The sequence below is a fragment of the Bubalus kerabau genome, chromosome 10 (assembly GCF_029407905.1).
Source record: "Bubalus kerabau isolate K-KA32 ecotype Philippines breed swamp buffalo chromosome 10, PCC_UOA_SB_1v2, whole genome shotgun sequence".
Lineage (NCBI taxonomy): Eukaryota > Metazoa > Chordata > Mammalia > Artiodactyla > Bovidae > Bubalus > Bubalus kerabau.
The window spans coordinates 72,852,757-72,872,521 of NC_073633.1; the positions used below are offsets into that span (position 1 = coordinate 72,852,757).

The 19,765-nt window shown below is 38.6% G+C and overlaps 1 long non-coding RNA gene across 2 annotated transcripts in view; it reads left to right on the plus strand.

Moving 5' to 3' along the window:
- The window catches only part of LOC129621563 (uncharacterized), a 100,899-nt gene that overhangs the window by 23,681 nt on the left and 57,453 nt on the right, over positions 1 to 19,765 (plus strand). For both annotated transcript variants that reach the window (XR_008699440.1, XR_008699439.1), the window contains exon 2: positions 6,648 to 6,716. This is a non-coding gene — a long non-coding RNA (uncharacterized LOC129621563). The remainder of the gene's footprint in view (positions 1 to 6,647; positions 6,717 to 19,765) is intronic.

The window sequence follows — 19,765 nt, forward strand, 5'->3', positions numbered from 1 at the left end:
CTGAGTCCTGTGTTATGCTTGGGAAGTCCTTTTTCACATGAGTCTGGGTAGCAGACAGAGCCCGCCTGGGCCTACAAAGCTCAAAGTGCCACTACTCACTTCCCAGTTTCCCTTGCACCTTGGATATGGCATGTGATAAAGACTCACCCATCACGTGCACTCTCTGGTGGCCACTGCAGCAAGATCAAATTTCAGGAGCTCCAGGGTCAGTACTGCTAGTGATAGACTCGTGTCCAGTGGTGCCAGGGCTGTTGGGGGTCACAAACTGCCCCTTCCAGTTCTTGGCAGCTTGGCAGTGGCAATAGGCCTGTCCTCGCTAGACCAGTCCCCTTTTTTTTTTTGGCCACATTCTTTGGCTTGTAGGATTTTATATGCCTGACCAGGGATCGAATGCAGGCCCTTGGCAGTGAGAGCACTGAGTCCTAGCCACTGGCCAGCCGGGGAGTTCCCTAGATCCATCTTAAAACATTATTTTGGAAGTTCTTAGCTATGAAATTTACTATGCAGTCTTCTTGGCAATTCTGTGAGGTTCTTCATATTCTAATTTGTAGTAACAGCCCCCATAGCTGTTTAGCCATATTTTCTAAAATGAAATACTAGCTTCACATAAACAGCTAACAGCATTTTCTTTACCAGGCCCTATTCTAATTTCATTTCGTATATAAGCCAAATGAAGTCTTAGAAAATCTTAAGACTTCAGTTCATCTCTTGTCTACATTTTACAATGAGGAGACTTAGGTACAGAGAGCTTAAATGACTTGTCCAAGGTCACAGAGAGATTTAATTCCAGCCCAGGTGGTCTGTCACCATAGTTGATACTCACCAGGGCTTGCTCTTTTCTAAAATGTTTTGTTTTGATTCTACCCATTCTTGCATGGCTGCATTTTGTTATCAGAGAATTTTGTATTGTCTTCTTTTTCAAGAAGAACTCATAGTTATTTCATTTGAACTCTTTCATGCTGGAGACTATTTGTCCTCTGCTTTATTTTATGAAGAGAAAATTTATGAATATAAATTCTTTTTTTAATATAAATTTTTAGGTCACCCTTTCTTATAGAACTCTCCAAACATGGTTCCGCTGTCCTCCAGAACAGAAAATATCAGTAAAGATAGATAAATTTTGAATAATACAATTAACAAACTTGATCTAATGAACATATATAGGATCCCATAAAACAACTAGAGAATGTACATTTTTTTAATGCAGTACAGAATGTTATGAAAATTGACTACTTAATAGTCCAGAGTTTGTGTCAATACATTTTGAAAAATTGGAACCACAATTTCTGACTACAATGCAGTTAAAATTCAAATCAGTTTGTAAAAAATGACCGTGAAAATCTTATATGCCAGCAAATCTTAAAATAAACTGCTAAATTATTCACAGGTAAAAAAGGAACTCAGAAAATTCAAAATACATAGAACTGAAAAATAAAAACAAATGTAACAAATAAAAAATTTGAAGATTTAGCTATAGCAATGCATATAGGGAAACATTATCTTAAATGGATCATTTAGAAAAGCCAAAGACTGAAAATTAATGAACTAGGTGGCTAACTTAAAAGTTATTAAAGTAACAACAGAATAAACCCAAGGAGTAGTAGAAGTATGGAACTAATAAAGTAGAAATTAATGAAATGAAAAAAAGGTAAAAAAGAATCAAAAAGCAAAAAATTGGTTCTTTGAAATGAGTAATAAAATTAATATATCTCTGGAGACTTAGTTTAAAAAAGAGAAAGGGCACAAAAGCACTATACTGGGAATAACTGGGACATAACACAAGGGACAGCAGAGATTAGAAAGAAATTATGAGAAAAACTCATTTTTAATAAATATAAGTGAACAAATACCTAGTTTAAAATAAGTAATTAATAAGATTAACTTAAAAAGTTCAAACCCAACCCTGAGTACTCCTTTAAACACATGGAATTGGTGATTTCAAGGGGGATTCTCCTGAAGAAAACAACTGCTCCAGATAGTTTTGAGGACAAGTTCTAATAAACAGTTGATGCAAACCTTCTAGAGAATTGAATAAACAAGAACATTTATTCATCCTATGGGATTTATTAAATTGTTAATTTCAGAAGGTTGCAGTAACTACTAGAAAAATCAGCAAAGTATTTTGTTAACTCTTCTGTTGAATATTTCAGCAGTTCAAAGTAACTCTTGGGTTAATTGTAAGCTCTATCTGATTCAGTTTACATAATTGAACTTACCTCAGTAAATTAGAGTCCAACAGAATCCTGTTTTAAGTCTTCTTATTCATCTATATTATTAATAGGGGCTTTCTAGGTGGTTCAGTGGTAAAGAATCCTGCCAATGCAGGACACACAGGTTCAGTCCCTCGGTTGGGAAGATCTGGAGAAGGAAATGGCAACCCACTTCAGTATTCTCACCTGGGAAATCCCATGGAGAGAGGAGCCTGGCGGGCTACAGTGCATGGTGTTGCAAAATGTCAGACATGATTGAGTGACTAAACAACATATTAATAGAAGTGATCATCCTTTGTGAGAGGTGGGAACTTGCCAGCAATCTCTGAGAGCATGATGTTGTAATATCTATAGGCAGAGAGTTTGCAAAGTCCACAAACTCTTCCATGGGAATCACAGATGGGAGAACTTCTTGTATTACTTATATCAGTTCAAATTTGCCCCATTTTTTCCACTCAAATAATCTTATATAAGGAATTCCCTGACAGTCCAGTGGTTAGACTCTGCCCTCGCTGCTGATGCTCAGGTTCGATCTCTGCTCAGGAAACTAAAATCCCTACAAGCCATGTGGGTGGCCAAAAAAACAACTTATATAATATGCCTGAGTTGGTATAATCCCTTTTCTCCTCAAATTCCAAAAAATCTGAAATATGGAGCTCCACCTTTATCACTGAATTTAATAAGAATATATTTAATTGACATAAAGTATAATTCAGTCCTTTTTTCTCTCCTTGTACTGCATGCTGCCGAAGTTTACAGGTTATGAAAATCTGCCTATTTATGATGCCTGAAAAATCCTCTTATTAATCCTAGCTGTGCCCTCTGGTGCTCTTGTTGGGGTCCCAAGGGCTGTCTTTTTCTTTCATGACCAAATAAATGATCTCTGTCCTACATGTTTATCAGTCACAATTGCAGAATTCTTGTTGACTTGCCTATTTTCTCCATTCCTTGGGGTTATCTTTTATTTCTAGTGGATGCATGACTCCCAGCCTCTTCTAGAGACTCTTGATTTCCAGCAGTCCACAGAATCTTTCCTGTTCAGCATTATGCTAAAGGTATGGGTTTGGAGTAAGGCACACTCTATTTGGACCTATAAAACTAACAAGTCCAGGGGTAATTTGTTCAACATTTCTTCTGCTCAGTTTTCTCATCTGTTAACTGGGAACAGTGATTCCTACCTTGCAGGACTGAATGTTTGTGTCCCTCTAATAGTCATATGTTGAAACGCTACCCCTACCATTAAACCCCAGCATGATAGTACTGAGAGGTAGTAAGGATTACTTGAGGTCATGAGGATGGAGTCCCCATGAATAGGATTAGTGTGCTTCCACAAGTCATGAGAGAGGTTGCGTCTTCTCTCTGCAGTTAGGGATGTAACTAGAGGTCCACGACCAGACAGAGGACTTTCACCAAAACTCAGCCATACTGGCCCCCTTATCCCAGACTTCCAGCCTTCAGAACTGTGAGAACTAAATTTTCATTGTTTATAAGCTACCCATTCTATGGTTTTTCTGTTTAAGCAGCACAAACAGACGAAGTCTGAAATAGTAATAATAAGGTTAGAATGAAAGTAAGTGCTTAGCATAAGGCTTAGAACTCAGTAAACACTCACTGCATGCTGCTTATCATTATTATCATCATCTCCATTCCCAAAGCCAATTTTCTGTGTGTTATAGGGGTAAAGAGATCTTCAAACTGTTTATTCTAATCTCCATTGATTATCTATTGACGTTATTCCTTTGGGGGAAGGGCAAGTTTTTATTTTTATCTTTATTTTTATTTTATTTTTGGCCACAAAATATAACATACAGGATTTTTGCCATGCAGACCAGGGATCAAACCTGTGTCCCCTTCAATGGAAGTGTGATTCTTCTTCTTTTTCATTTTTTTGATGTGGACCATTTTTAAAGTCTTTTTTTGGACTTGTTACAATATTGCCTCTGTTTTATGCTTTGGTATTTTGGCCACGAGGCATGTGGGATCTTAGCTCTCCAACCAGGGATTGAACCTGTACTCCCTGCATTGGAAGATCAAGTCTTAACCACTGGACCTCCAGAAAAGTCATGGAAGTATGGATTTTTAACCACTGGACTGCCAGAGAAGTCCCAAGATCATGTTTTTAGATTTTAATATTTAAATACCCTGTGAGATCTGATTTCTGGGAGCAGCAACTGGGAACATAATGGTGATGATAGCTTGTATCTCTAATTGCCTTTAATGTACTCGTAGCCTTCCTGGGAGCCACTGTCAAGGCCTTATGAAATATCTTAGCTATTACTATAGCAATGTCTCTTGCTTTTAGGACCCTCAACAGTGAGTTAATATTTAAATCTTATAACTCAGAAGGGCAGTTGATACAAGTTTCTGTGTGATTTTTTCACAGATATGAAGAAGGTAGTTTTTCTCATACTTTCAGCTCCATTGGGCTTCCTTGGTGGCTCAGATGGTAAAGAATTCGCCTGCAAGGTGGGATATCTGGATTTGATCCTGGGTTGGGAAGGTCCCCTGGAGACAGGAATGGCTCCAGTATTCTTGCTTGGGGAATTCCATGGACAGAGGAGCCTGGTGGGCTACAATCCATGGAGTTGCAAAGAGTTGGACACGACTGAGTGACTTTCACATTCAGCCTCACTGGAACCCTTATTGTGAACTGAAATTTTAGTGAAAATTTTAAAAGATTGCTCACTAGTAAAAAGTGATATTCAAAATTTATGATGATCATTTCATATTTTTAAAGATTGTATGCAATTTTTGTCAAGCCAGTGTCATGATGGGTAACTTGATTCATCCTTGGGACTTGCCCAGGGGCTGTACTGTTGCAGTTTTTGAATGTGATTTAAAATAAGCTGAATAATATATCATTGATTTATCTCCTAGATATCTGAAGAATCATCTGGAGTTAGGGAAAATTTAAGGTGCTAGTGATTGAGTCAGTTGTACACAATGCAGTTTTCTGAAGATATCCTGACGTTTTACCTTCAACATTAAAAGTCTAGATAATAAGTGCTTGAAGTCAACTTCGGGTCAACTTCAGATACAGTTTATGCTCCTTAGATGTCTTTGGATTCCACATCCTGAACCTGTAGCTGCTTATTCTATCCTAGCCACAATCAAAGCCACCCAGCTCCACTGGGGCCCACGTGGCTCTGCTCCCTGGGTCTGACCAGCCTTTCCCTGGGAGGGCTGGGTCACACCCCTTGCTGTGATCCTGCATCTGGGCCAGCCACCCTATACCTGAGTGTTCTGGGACCTCGGGTCACTTCTGGACCTGGACAAATATCATACACTGGGCATGGGAGTCTACTTTCCCAGAAATCAGAAAGGTGCTTGTGTTAATCAAGGTTCAGAGAAACAGAACCAACAGGGTGTTTATGTAACTGCCTACTATTCTTTTTTATCTTGTCAATTGTTTATTTTTTATTTTAAAAAATATTTATTTGGCTGTGTCAGCTCTTAATAGTGGCATGCAGGATCTTCATTGCAGCATGCAGGATCCTTCATTGTGGCCCACAGGCTTCTCTTTAGTTGTTTGTGGCAAGCAGGCAGGCTTAATTGCCCCAAGGCATGTGCAATCTTAGCTCCCCTAGGGATCAAACCCAGTCACCCGTACTGGAAGGTGGACTTTTTTTCATTCAAATGTTATTTATTAATTTAAAAACTAACATGTTTATTAATTATAATAAATAAGTAATAATACAATATATTAATTTAAATTTTATATTAATTATATAGTAAATAATTTGATTTTTTAGTTTTTATAATAAAATTTATTTATTTTAATATTTTAATTTATTATATTAGTTATATAATAAATGATTTAATTTATTGATTTTATTTATAATAAATTGATTTAATTTATTAATTGAAAATTAATGAAAATTAATTTTCAATTCAATAATGAAAATCATGATCTTCAAGATCTTGGAAGGTCATGTACACACTGCTACATTTAATGTGGATAACCAACAAAGTCCTATTGTATAGCACATGAAACTCTGTTCAATTTTATGTGCCAGCCTGGAAGGGAGAGGGGTTTGGGGAGAATGGATACATTTATATGTGTGGCTGAGTCCCTTTGTTGTTTACCTGAAACTACCACAGCATTGTTAATTGGCTGTACCCCAATATAAAATGTTTTTGGTGTTATAAAAAAAAAGTAAGAATATGAAAATTACAGGTTTGAGTCTGCACATTGTTATGATTTGTAACAATAAAAAATTCCACTAGCATAAGACCCAGGTTCGAGCCGTTGGTCAGGGAGATCCCCTGGAGTATGAAATGGCAACCCGCTCCAGTATTCTTGCCTGGAAAATTCCATGGACAGAGGAGCCCAGCGGGCTACAGTTCATGGGGTTGCATAGAGTTGAACGCGACTGAGCGACTAACACTTCAGCGATAAGGAGAACAAAAAACTCATCTAGAACTTCTCACCCACAGGTTACATCATGCTGTGCCAAGGTCTGGTTTCTACCCTGACTCTCACCAGTGACTTCCTCCTAGCATGAGGTACTAGTACGCACAAAGCATAGGAACGGCTCTGCCACCATGTGTGCCTTGGTTATTAGCTTCTACAAGAGAGTCATTCATTAAGGGATTTGCCAATAGCTTTTTCTGTCTTCTCTCTGAATATGATTCTTATCATTTGCTTTGCAACTGTTGTTCAGCAATGCCATGACATGCACTTTACTTGCAAAGTATTATTACTTTTAATAAGGTTCATAAGAATGAATGATGGGCATTGTTTTGATCCAGCAGCAAATTTCACTGTTTTCATATTGGAGAATATTATTTGTTTTCTGTTTGTTTTGAAATAGAACAGATGATTGGTTCATCTGAGCAGTCATGATGCTTTATTAGAACATTACACAGGGGTTCATGCTACTAGTTGGCAACATTTTGAAGCAGACAACATTGCTGAGTACTAGAGAATAAATTAATTAATGACTGTCATTCAACTTCAAAGATTAATCATATTTCTTGTCTGTATTTTTCATCTTTTGTTACTTATAGGAAATCAGTACACATTGTATATTTGTTCTAGATTTCTAGCCACTTTTTATGTGGTTGTTCTCAATTATAGTGTTTACGTTATTATTTTCATTACTATATTTATACTTTGATGAACTATTTTATTTATTTATTTGGCTGCACTGAGTGGTTTGCAGGATCTTAGTTCCCTGACCAGGGATTGAACCACTAGGCCACCAAGGAACTCCCTCAATGACCCATATTTAAATTATTGCTGCATTGGACATAAAATATAACAAAGGGTAATTTCAAAAGTGCAAATTCAACAAATATAAACTTTATTAAATGATATTCAAATATGTTCTCTAAGATAAATTATGACATATTAATTGAATATAAGCTGAAGCAAAGTGATTGAAGTAGTCCTTGTAAGATTTTTACAACTTTAAGAATGTGTTGATTACTATACATGAGATGAGAGATTCATGGGAAAATCCTATTTAGTTATATTAATGCATCTCACATTTTTAAATGTATGTGGAACAGTTTATTAGGCTTTGCTTGAGGCTTTAAGGTATGGTGTTTCAGATACCAAAAGTTCAGAACACCATGCAAAGACTTTAAAGTAGATGTTCAAAAATCAAAGAATCAATAGAACTTTCTACAATGATGGAAATGTTCTATATCTGTGTTTCCTGCGTGTTAGCCTCTAGCCACATGCGGCTATTGAGCCCTTGACTTATAAGTACCATGACTGAATTTTTAATTTTTTGTAATTTTGATTAATTTGTAAATTTGATTAGCTTATTTCTTTATTTTTACTTTTTTGACTGTGCCACTTAGTTTGTGAGATATTAATTCTCTGACCAGAGATCAAACCCACACCCTTTGCAGTGAAACCATGGAGTCCTAACCACTGGACCATCAGGGAATTCTCAATTTTGATTCATTTAAATTTAAATGATTGAAAAGCTGGCTTAAAACTCAACATTCAAAAAATGAAGATCATGGCATCTGGTCCCATCACTTCATGGCAAATAGATGAGGAAATAATGGAAACAGTGACAGACTTTATTTTCTTGGGCTCCAAAATCACTGCAGATGGTGACTGCACCCATGAAATTAAAAGACGCTTGCTCCTTGGAGGAAAAACTATGACCAAGTTAGACGGCATATTAAAAAGCAGAGACATTATTTTGTGGACAAAGGTCCATCTAGTCAAAGCTATGGTTTTTCCAATAGTCGTGTATGGATGTGAGCGTTGAATTATAAAGAAAGCTGAGTGTCGAAGAATTGATGCTTTTGAACTGTGGTGTTAGAGAAGACTCTTGAGAGTCCCTTGGACTGCAAGGAGATCAAACCAGTCAATTCTTAAAGGAAATCAGTCCTGAATATTCAATGGAAGGACTGATGCTGAAGCTAAAGCTCCAATAGTTTGGCCACTTGATGCAAAGAACTGACTTCTTGGAAAAGACCCTGTTGCTGGGAAAGATAGAAGGCAGGAGGAGAGGGGACGACAGAGGATGATGGCATCACTGACTGGATGAACATGAATTTGAGCAAGCTCTGGGAGTTGGTGATGGACAGGGAGGCCTGGTGTGCTGCAGTCCATGGGGTCGCAAACAGCTGGACACAGTTCAGTGCGACTGAACTGAACTGAACTGAATTGCACAGAGTTAATTGCAAGTGAAAGTCACTCAGTGTTAATTGGCTCTTAAATCCTTCACCCACACCGAGAGCATAGATGGGATGAGGGAGAAAGGATTGGCGAGAGTTGTTATATGGATTCCCCAACTGCCATCAAAGAGTAGAGCTGGTGGTTGGATGCTCCTCACTCAAGCCTCGTGAAACAGGCTCGGTTCCAGGAATTTAAAGGATGAGAGTGGGCTGGCTAGCTGCTGACAGGCAAATAAAATTGAATGGGGCCAAGACTTCCTAAATGTTTCCTAAGACCCAGGTTTGAGAGAGAGAGTGGTGAGAATACCTACCCATACATACAGTCTGATAGGGTTTCCTGAAGGGTGATGATGGCCTAACAGAAACTCTGAAGAAATTATTATGGGCCATAGAAGGAGTAAGACAGACAGACCAGACAGATTTAAGATATGATTGCTTAGATCAAGGAAGCTATAAGTAAAAGATTTCTGATTGGGATGTTTCTGAAGCAACCACGGAGCCAAGCTCTAAACGTTTGCCAGGACCAAGTCTTCAAGGCCATTTTAAGTCAGCTGTTTCCTGCCTTCCTCACCTCTTCCTTTTGCTCACTCCTCTCGCTGCCTAAGGGGTCAGGAACCGTGGTTAGCAAACAGGATAAGAGGTGGGTATAGCAGCCTAGACAGTCTACTTCAACTAAAGTCGGTTTGCTTATGTCAAGTCATGGTAAGGATTTTTGTTTCCTAAAAGGAATCAGAAGAGTCATGAGACTGCTTGAGTTCATTCAGAGGTAAAGGATGAACCAGTTCCATCTAATAAATTTGAAGGGATAGCGAAAGACAAAATTCAGTTGTTTTATGATTATAGCTCATGAGTCCAGCCTGTTTTGTATACTATGTATTTATGTGAACAAAACTGTTCTTTCACTTTTTCCTCTGAAATATATAACCAGAAAACTACTCGATGGAAGGGTATATTTTAGACATTGATGGAACCCCACCCAAATCACAGTACTAGGCTGTCCAATCCATCCCCCACTGCTGTGCATGTTGGTGGCAAACCATTCATAGCTCCACCTTTCCCCAGAGAATTGCTCTAGTCCAGAGAGAACCAGCTCGTCAAGAGTTGGCTGGGAGGTTGTTAGCCACTTCCCCTCAGCCAACCAGTAACTGACAGATGTGTGGAATACAGCTCCTTGTTTTTTTGAGGAGGCAGTAACTCTGTGAAGCAAGACACATTCTAAAGCTCCCCATGGGATCAATGTGAAACTAGACTCCAGCTGAAACTATGGCTTTGCTTAGCTTTTACTCCTGTTCTATCTTACTACCCTTCTCTCCTGCAGGTTTCTCCAGAGAGCACTGTTCAATAAATAACACAGTCTAAGTAAGTCAAACCCAAGTCATTAAAAGTTATTAGTTATGTTCATTCTCTTCATTGATCTGCCTGCAAGTTCCCAGCTTTTTAAATTTCATGATCCAGTAAAGTTTTTGTTTTTAAACAGGGGACCCAATAGGGGGTCACCAACTTTTACTTTTGCAAGTACAATTAAGGGAGAAAAATCCTTTCTGAGAAGACACCATTGGTAGCATATTAAAATCTCACGCTCTTCTTCCTTGTTTTCAGAATCCCAATTTTGTTCATGTATGTAGCCAGGGAATTCCGGGTAATTGAACTCCTCTTCTGCAGCAAGGAGTGAATCTTGATTAGGATAAGCCAATTATGCAGTCCCATCCCTTTGCCAATGATTTGTTTAGGAGTGAGCCCTGACTTAGTTTTAGTCAATGAGATATATATAATGCAGGAGTTCTGGGGAAAGTTTTTCTTATTCTTAAAAAGAGAGATACATGAAGAAAAAGTGCTCTTCAGGGTAAGATCCAGGTTATGGAGAGCTTGAACCTTATACAGTTTGGGGGCCCTTTTTAAGGAAAAAGGCATAAAATTATCTTGCTTTTTCAGTTTACAAAAATACATGACCAGGTGAATGATTGCTAGGGTCCTCTTCCGGACCTTGGAAGAAACCTGTAAAAGTAAAGGGTTCTAAAGCTTAAGCTTCCTTAGTGTCATGGTAAATCACCACTGGCAGCCTTGCTTTTTTGGACATTGCTGTCCTTATGGGACAACCGGAACTACTGCCGCCATCTTGGGACCATGAAGAAAGCCAGCTTAAGGGGACAAGCCAACATGCGCCAGATGGCACAGTGCAAGGATGAAAGAAATCTTGCTGGAATCACAGCACTTGACTTTCCTTGGAATTCCTTTAAGTACAGGATTTTTGTGTGAAAAATGATAAGTATCTTTATTGTTTCAGCCACTGTTCAATAATTTGTAGGCAAAAGCATCCAAACAAAGACAGCTACTATCTACTCTCTCCATTGTTTCACACACACACACATGAACACACATACCCCTAAATATGTAGAAAGGAGATAATTTCAGAGTATAGGATGGTCCTTTATATCAAATTAAATTGATGGTGCTTTATATCAGATTAAATTAGCTTTACAGAAAATTCAATTCATTACCCTTTTTTTCTTGTTGGCTGTGTACCCAATGAAAACTTCACCATGGTATTTGGGAAGCACTGGCCTAGACCAGTGCTACTGAAATTGTGGTTCATGGGCTAGTGCCAGTCCATGAACTATTTATTATCAGCCTACAATGAGATATATTCTGAAACCAAGAGTAAGAATTTAGAAACCTTCTATAGCATTTAGAGATTTGAGAGTAATTTTTGTTATAATTAATGAACCAACATTGAGGCATTATTATTATTATTATTAAAGTCTATACTTTATTCAGATTTCCTTAGTTTTTTCTTAGTGTCCTTTTCTATTCTAGAATCTTACCCAGAACACTACATTACATTTAGTTGTCATGATACCTTAGGTTCCTCTTGGCTTCTTTCTCATGGCCTTGACAATTTTGAGGAGAAATGGTCAGTTATATTGTAGAATGTCCCTTAATTAAGATTTGTCTAATGTTTCTCTCATGATTAGTATGTCTTTTTTTAAAAAATTCATTTTCATAGTACAGTCATTCATTTTTACTGTGTTTTACAAAAGCATTGGTCCAGGAAAATTCCCTGGTGCTCTATTGGTTAGGATTACTGTGATCCAGCGGATGTTGGCAATTTGATCTCTGGTTCCTCTACCTTTTCTAAAACCAGCTTGAACATCAGGACGTTCACGGTTCAAATATTGCTGAAGCCTGGCTTGGAGAATTTTGAGCATTACTTTATTAGCGTGTGAGATGAGTGCAATTGTGCAGTAGTTTAAGCATTCTTTGGCATTGCCTTTCTTTGGAATTGGAATGAAAACTGACCTTTTCCAGTCCTGTGGCCACTGCTGAGCTTTCCAGATTTGCTGGCATATTGAATGCAGCACTTTCACAGCATCATCTTTCAGGATTTGGAATAGCTCAACTGGAATTCCATCACCTCCACTAGCTTTGTTCGTAGTGATGCTTTCTAAGGCCCACTTGACTTCACATTCCAGGATGTCTGGCTCTAGGTCAGTGATCACACAATCGTGATTATCTTGGTCATGAAGATCTTTTTTGTACAGTTCTTCTGTGTATTCTTGCCACCTCTTAATATCTTCTTCTTCTGTTAGGTCCATACCATTTCTGTCCTTTATCGAGCCCATCTTTGCATGAAATGTCCCCTTGGTATCTCTAATTTTCTTGAAGAGATCTCTAGTCTTTCCCATTCTGTTGTTTTCCTCTATTTCTTTGCGTTGATTGCTGAGGAAGGCTTTCTTATCTCTTCTTGCTATTCTTTGGAACTCTGCATTCATATGCTTATATCTTTCCTTTTCTCCTTTGCTTTTCGCTTCTCTTCTTTTTGCCAACATCTGCTGGATGATGGAAAAAGCAAGAGAGTTCCAGAAAAACATCTATTTCTGCTTTATTGACTATGCCAAAGCCTTTGACTGTGTGGATCACAATAAACTGTGGAAAATTCTGAAAGAGATGGGAATACCAGACCACCTGACCTGCCTCTTGAGAAATTTGTATGCGGGTCAGGAACCAACAGTTAGAACTGGACATGGAACCACAGACTGGTTCCAAATAGGAAAAGGAGTATGTCAAGGCTGTATATTGTCACCCTGCTTATTTAACTTATATGCAGAGTACATCATGAGAAACGCTGGACTGGAAGAAACACAAGCTGGAATCAAGATTGCCGGGAAGAAATATCAATAACTTCAGATATGCAGATGACACCACCCTTATGGCAGAAAGTGAAGAGGAACTAAAAAGCCTCTTGATGAAAGTGAAAGTGGAGAGTGAAAAAGTTGGCTTAAAGCTCAACATTCAGAAAACGAAGATCATGGCATCTGGTCCCATCACTTCATGGGAAATAGATGGGGAAACAGTGGAAACAGTGTCAAACTATTTTTCTGGGCTCCAAAATCACTGCAGATGGTGACTGCAGCCATGAAATTAAAAGACGCTTCCTCCTTGGAAGGAAAGTTATGACCAACCTAGATAGCATATTCAAAAGCAGAGACATTACTTTGCCAACAAAGGTCCGTCTAGTCAAGGCTATGGTTTTTCCTGTGGTCATGTACGGATGTGAGAGTTGGACTGTGAAGAAGGCTGAGCGCCAAAGAACTGATGCTTTTGAGCTGTGGTGTTGGAGAAGACTCTTGAGAGTCCCTTGAACTGCAAGGAGATCCAACCAGTCCATTCTGAAGGAGATCAGCCCTGGGTGTTCTTTGGAAGGAATGATGCTAAAGCGGAAACTCCAGTAGTTTGGCCACCTCACGCGAAGAGTTGACTCATTGGAAAAGACTCTGATGCTGGGAGGGATTGAGGGCAGGAGGAGAAGGGGACGACAGAGGATGAGATGGCTGGATGGCATCACTGGACTTGAGTCTGAGTGATGGACGTGAGTCTGGGTGAACTCCAGGAGTTGGTGATGGACAGGGAGGCCTGGTGTGCTGCGATTCATGGGGTTGCAGAGAGTCGGACATGACTGAGCAGCTGAACTGAACTGAACTGTGCTTTTGCTGCTATGACCTGGGTTGAATCCTTGGTCGGGGAGCTGAGGTCCTACAAGCTGCTCACAGCATGGCCAAACACAACAAAACAACCAAAAGAATCAGTCTGCAGTAGATTGGAAAAAAAACCTGGTCCTTCATCACAGGTAGTTTGAGCAGCACTGGTCTAAAGAGCTACTAGTCTAGTCTTAGCATTTAAAATTCTCAAACAAATTCTCCTAATGAAACTACTGGTTTGCCTTTGGATACCATTCTGTTTTCTGAATCAAAGTGTTATGAATGGGGCTTTTCTTTTTTTTTAATTTATTTATTTTTTATTTTTTTTAATTTTTTTTTTGAATGGGGCTTTTCAATTTAAATTTTAAGAAAAGTTAAATTACCTTTTTAAAAGATTATCTTTTGGGCTATCTATAGTATGTCAGCAAATGCTTGATAGCTTACAGAACATTTGAAAGAATGTTCATAAACTGTCAACTATGATGAAAATAGAATGTGTCTGAATCAAGATTGTAGTAGGGAAGAACATCTGACTCCATTTTTGATCTGTTTTTCTTTAACCTTTGTATCCTGTTGCTTTTACAAGTTAAGAATGTTGCCTATAGCCTGAAGTATTCAGGATAGCCCATTCTCAAGGCTCTGACCTTTAAAGATGTAACACTTTTCCATTCAGTTGCAGATCAGAGAATAACATTTGTCTTGTTGGAGGTTTACAAGAATATCATGATCTGACCTATGTGGACAGCAGAGAGAGCAAAGGATTCTGACCCCAAGAAGTTTGCACCAACCAACCACATTCTGTCCCTTTTTAGTATAAAAGCTAGAATTCTAACCCAGGAAAGATGGTTCTCTGGGACACCAGTCCATCATCTTCTCAGTCTGCTGGCTTTCCAAATAAAGTTGCTATTCTTTGCCCCAACAACTCATCTCGATTTATTGGCCTATCATGTGATGAACCGTTATGGACGATGCAGCAAGGTTGGCCTCTGTAAAAAGATCTTTATTCGAGAGGTTTTGTACAATTTAAGCTAGAAGCCCTAGAGGTAGCATACAAAGCAGAATATAGTCATATGTTCATCTGCATTCTGCTTGGTTTAGCCTTGCCATTAGGTGTTTTGGTTTTCTTTCTTTTCTCTCTCAATTTCACTGTAACAAGTACTTTGAGCACCGACAGCCAAATTTTCTCCATTATGTCACATTCCTCGGTGGGTTACCACTGTCGTGTTCATCCTTTTTTCCCATGTTTCCTCTGATATATTCATGTTGATGATATAAAGAGTTCCCTAAACCTTGCTTCTTTGTGTATTCTTTCTTTGATCCTTGTGTCTAGAAACATTATTATAATGAGCCTTCTTTGGGCTTTGATGATAAAAGCTTCACTTGGTATGTGTTTCCTCTCTGGAACTTGATTTTTCTAGTTGTAAGATGTGTGTTAAACAGTGTATATAAACCATTGTATGCCACTTCCTTTATTTATTTTTGTAATTCACAAAAGTATAGCCAACTATTTTTAATGTAACAGCCTTTAACTTTAGGTTTAGATCTCCTTTCTGCTTTTGAAGCTTTTGACTTCATTTTGAAAATCTGGTTCTTATTTCTTGCCTCACTTATTATGATGGATACAACCATCAGCTCAAGTTCATTTTTGTTGGTTGTCCAATAAGTCAATTGAGGAGCTATGGCGGTTTTTCAAGAACAGTTTGCAGTAAGGCTTTTGACTCTGATTTTAAAATTGTGGTAAGACTGTCCTTGCTCCTCATCTTGATGTTTCCGTAACAGTTGCCAACGCAGAAGGATAAAGAAAAGCACATGTAAGACTATCTTTCCATTCATTCAGTGATGTTCACATGTCAGATACTACTCTTGCCCCAGCGTTGCTGGGCTTGCTTCAGAGGTAAAGTGCTCCTGTTTACTGTGGGAAATGTGGGTATATTTATAAATATTCTGTCAGAGCCATTTTTTCCTAAATATATTTCCTTAGAACCATTTTATTTTCTTGATACAATTTTGTCTGTATTTGCCTCTGATCTGGAACTCTGATTTTCAAATGTCTGTTATGAGTGGTTTTTTATTTCCTTTTCTTTCATTTTAAACAGTTCAAGGAAAGACAAATTATATATTCTTCTGTAGGTTTGTCTAGTCAAATGTGATTTTGCCACAGGCTTGTTTGTTCATTTACTCAGTTATTTACCCACAAGGTCAGCGCATGTTTAGAAAGTACTTGTTAGGGGGAAATGCTGTTGTTGTTGTTTATTGCTAAATTGTGTCCAACTCTTTCCAACCCCATGGACTGCAGCACACCAGGCTTCCCTGTCCTTCACTATCTCCCAGAGTTTGCTCAAATTCGTGTCCATTGACTCAGTGATATTATCTAACCATCGAATCCTCTGTCACCTTCTTCTCCTCCTGCTGTCTATCTTTCCCAGCATTAGGGTCTTTTCCAAAGTGTCAGCTCTTTTCATCAGGTGGCCAAGGTACTGGAGCTTCAGCTTCAGCATCAGTCCTTCCAATAAATATTCAGGGTTCACTTCCTCTAGGATTGACTAAAGGGCAGTGAATGCTATTGCGAGGTATCAGAGAAACAGTGTGAAGACAGACAAAAACTCTGACAAGAAACTTTTGATTTAGTGGGAAAGAGACACATGAAACACATATACATACGTAATTAAAGATGAAATTCTGATCAAGGTTGTGCAGAATAAGTACAACTGCAATTAGCCTAGTTTTGTGATTAGAGATGGGAGGGGGCTGTACAGGCGTTCCTTTCTTAGAGAAGTGTTATTTAAACTGAGACTTGAGGCATAAGGGGAGCAGATCAGGTGACGTGGAATGAAAGACCTTTCTACAATGAACCTACATGCTGGGCAAATCTGATTCTTCTTGCCCCCCCCCTTTTTTTAACCCTGGAAGAATTAATTCATTCAAGTAATACTGAGCACCTACTATGTGCCAGAGATAAATACTTGTGTGTGGAAATAGTGTATTAAATACTCTTTAATAGGAAAGAGAAATTCATTTATGATTCTGAGATTGGTTTGGCCTCTAGAGTTCATTTCTCCTCTTTTTTATTTCGGCAGTTGATAAGAAAATACTTCAGAGACTTCCCTAGTAGTCCAGTGGTTAGGACTCCACACCTCCAGTGCAGAGGGTCCTGGTTTGATCCCTAGTTAGGGATCTAGATCCCACATGTTGCAACTAAAGATTTCGCATGCCACAGCTGGAAGACATCATGTGCCGTAACTAAGACCCGGGGAAGACAAAGAAATACATAGGTAAATTAATAGATAAATAAAAGAAAATATTTAAAGGTAGGAAGGAGAGATCAGATCAGATCAGATCAGTCGCTCAGTCGTGTCCGACTCTTTGCCACCCCATGAATCGCAGCATGCCAGGCCTCCCTGTCCATCACCAACTCCAGGAGTTCACTCAGACTCACGTCCATTGAGTCAGTGATGCCATCCAGCCATCTCATCCTCTGTCGTCCCCTTCTCCTCCTGCCCCCAATCCCTCCCAGCATCAGAGTCTTTTCCAATGAGTCAACTCTTCACATGAGGTGGCCAAAGTACTGGAGTTTCAGCTTTGGCATCATTCCTTCCAAAGAAATCCCAGGGCTGATCTCCTTCAGAATGGACTGGTTGGATCTCCTTGCAGTCCAAGGGACTCTCAAGAGTCTTCTCCAACACCACAGCTCAAAAGCATCAATTCTTCGGCTCTCAGCCTTCTTCACAGTCTAACTCTCACATCCATACATGACCACAGGAAAAACCATAGCCTTGACTAGACGGACCTTTGTTGGCAAAGTAATGTCTCTGCTTTTGAATATGCTATCTAGGTTGGTCATAACTTTCCTTCCAAGGAGGAAGCGTCTTTTAATTTCATGGCTGCAGTCACCATCTGCAGTGATTTTGGAGCCCAGAAAAATAAAGTCTGACACTGTTTCCACTGTTTCCCCATCTATTTCCCATGAAGTGATGGGACCAGATGCCATGATCTTCGTTTTCTGAATGTTGAACTTTAAGCCAACTTTTTCACTCTCCACTTTTCACTTTCATCAAGAGGGTTTTTAGTTCCTCTTCACTTTCTGCCATAAGGGTGGTATCATCTGCATATCTGAGGTTATTGATATTTCTCCCGGCAATCTTGATTCCAGCTTGTGCTTCTTCCAGTCCAGTGTTTCTCATGATGTACCCTGCATATAAGTTAAATAAGCAGGGTGACAATATACAGCCTTGACGTACTCCTTTTCCTATTTGGAACCAGTCTGTGGTTCCATGTCCAGTTCTAACTGTTGCTTCCTGACCTGCATACAAATTTCTCAAGAGGCAGATCAGGTGGTCTGGTATTCCCATCTCTTTCAGAATTTTCCACAGTTTGTTGTGATCCACACAGTCAAAGGCTTTGGCATAGTCAATAAAGCAGAAATAGATGTTTTTCAGGAACTGTCTTGCTTTTTCGATGATCCAGCGGATGTTGGCAATTTGATCTCTGGTTCCTCTGCCTCTTCTAAAACCAGCTTGAACATCTGGAAGTTCTCGGTTCAAGGAGTGGGTTATAATAATAAAATAATAACAAAATTTGATTAATAATAATGAAATAGTGATTGTGAACTCATTGAGAATCCTTTCTGGGTTTCAGTTGCTTCATCTTTAATATGATTAGCTGAACTAGATATTGTGCAAGGCTTTTTTTCAGCTTCAAGTTTTGGTTAAGAGCCACTAACTTTCTGTATTTGCATATGAGAAATAATCCTGAAAGCATTATTACTTGGCGTGTTTTGCATGATATATACAAAACAATTACTTCTATGACTATAGTTTTGAATTATATGAAGATGTTTTCAAAATCTTATTTTAATTTAGCTGTCAGTAAATTTCTTATCATTATTTATTTCTGTTTCAATTCACCAAATATACTATTGCTTGGAAACATGTACACAAGGAACACTAAGCTAATCAAGTGTATATTCAGGCAAGTGTAATCAGTTATATAGTTAATTATGTATATAAATTCTTTTTGAATCTGTTGCTGTTTAAGCCCTGAGATTTAAAATGGTTATTTGGAACTGGAAAGCAAAATTTAATGCTAGGCATTAGACATTTTCCCCCTCCTGCTTAGTTGCAGAAAATTACAAGGTACTAAATCTTGGCCTGATAGTACAGTTATAAGATGCTGTATTTTCCATATAATCCTTTGTGTACAGACACACATACATACCACATATTGCTTGAAGGAATATGCAAATACTGTTAAATATACTACCGTTTTGGCCAGAAACAAAGCCTCTGGCAAACAACAGAGTGCTGCAGCATTTTGCCAGTTTTAAACCTGGTTCTATTTCTCTTCTGATTTCTGGCTGAAATATGAACCACCTTTATCATTCTGCATAGATGGCACCAACCCAGCTGTTCTCTCACTAAATTAATTAATAAAGATTCCAAATGAGTTATAATTTCATCTAAGGAGTAATTTTGGCAAGAAGATGACTTGGGTGAACTCTCTTGCTTCTCTCAAAGAGAATATTAGTCTTGGAGTCCTGGCCACCTTTCTGTGATGTATCCCTATGGACTACTACCTGTCATTGAATAGAATGGGAAGTTTCTCTACCCACTGTAAAGATGACAACAGAGAGAAGAAAATCTCTTCTACATTCACAAGGGGGAAATGAACCTAATAACTGCCTAGATGGGAAATGGGTTGGGGTCTGATAAATTAGGATTGGAATACTGTTTTCATCAGTTATTTGTTATCTAACTTCAGTGTCCCCATCTAAAAAATGAGGTAATGATACTGTAATCCACATACCAGTAGTCCTTGTAGATTGCCCAATGCTTTCTTAAGAGCTAGTTCAGTATATTGACACTTCTGGGAAAAAATAAATAAAATCCAGTGATGAGTAATGAAGACCTATGAGGTTGCTCAAGGAAAAAAAAGGGG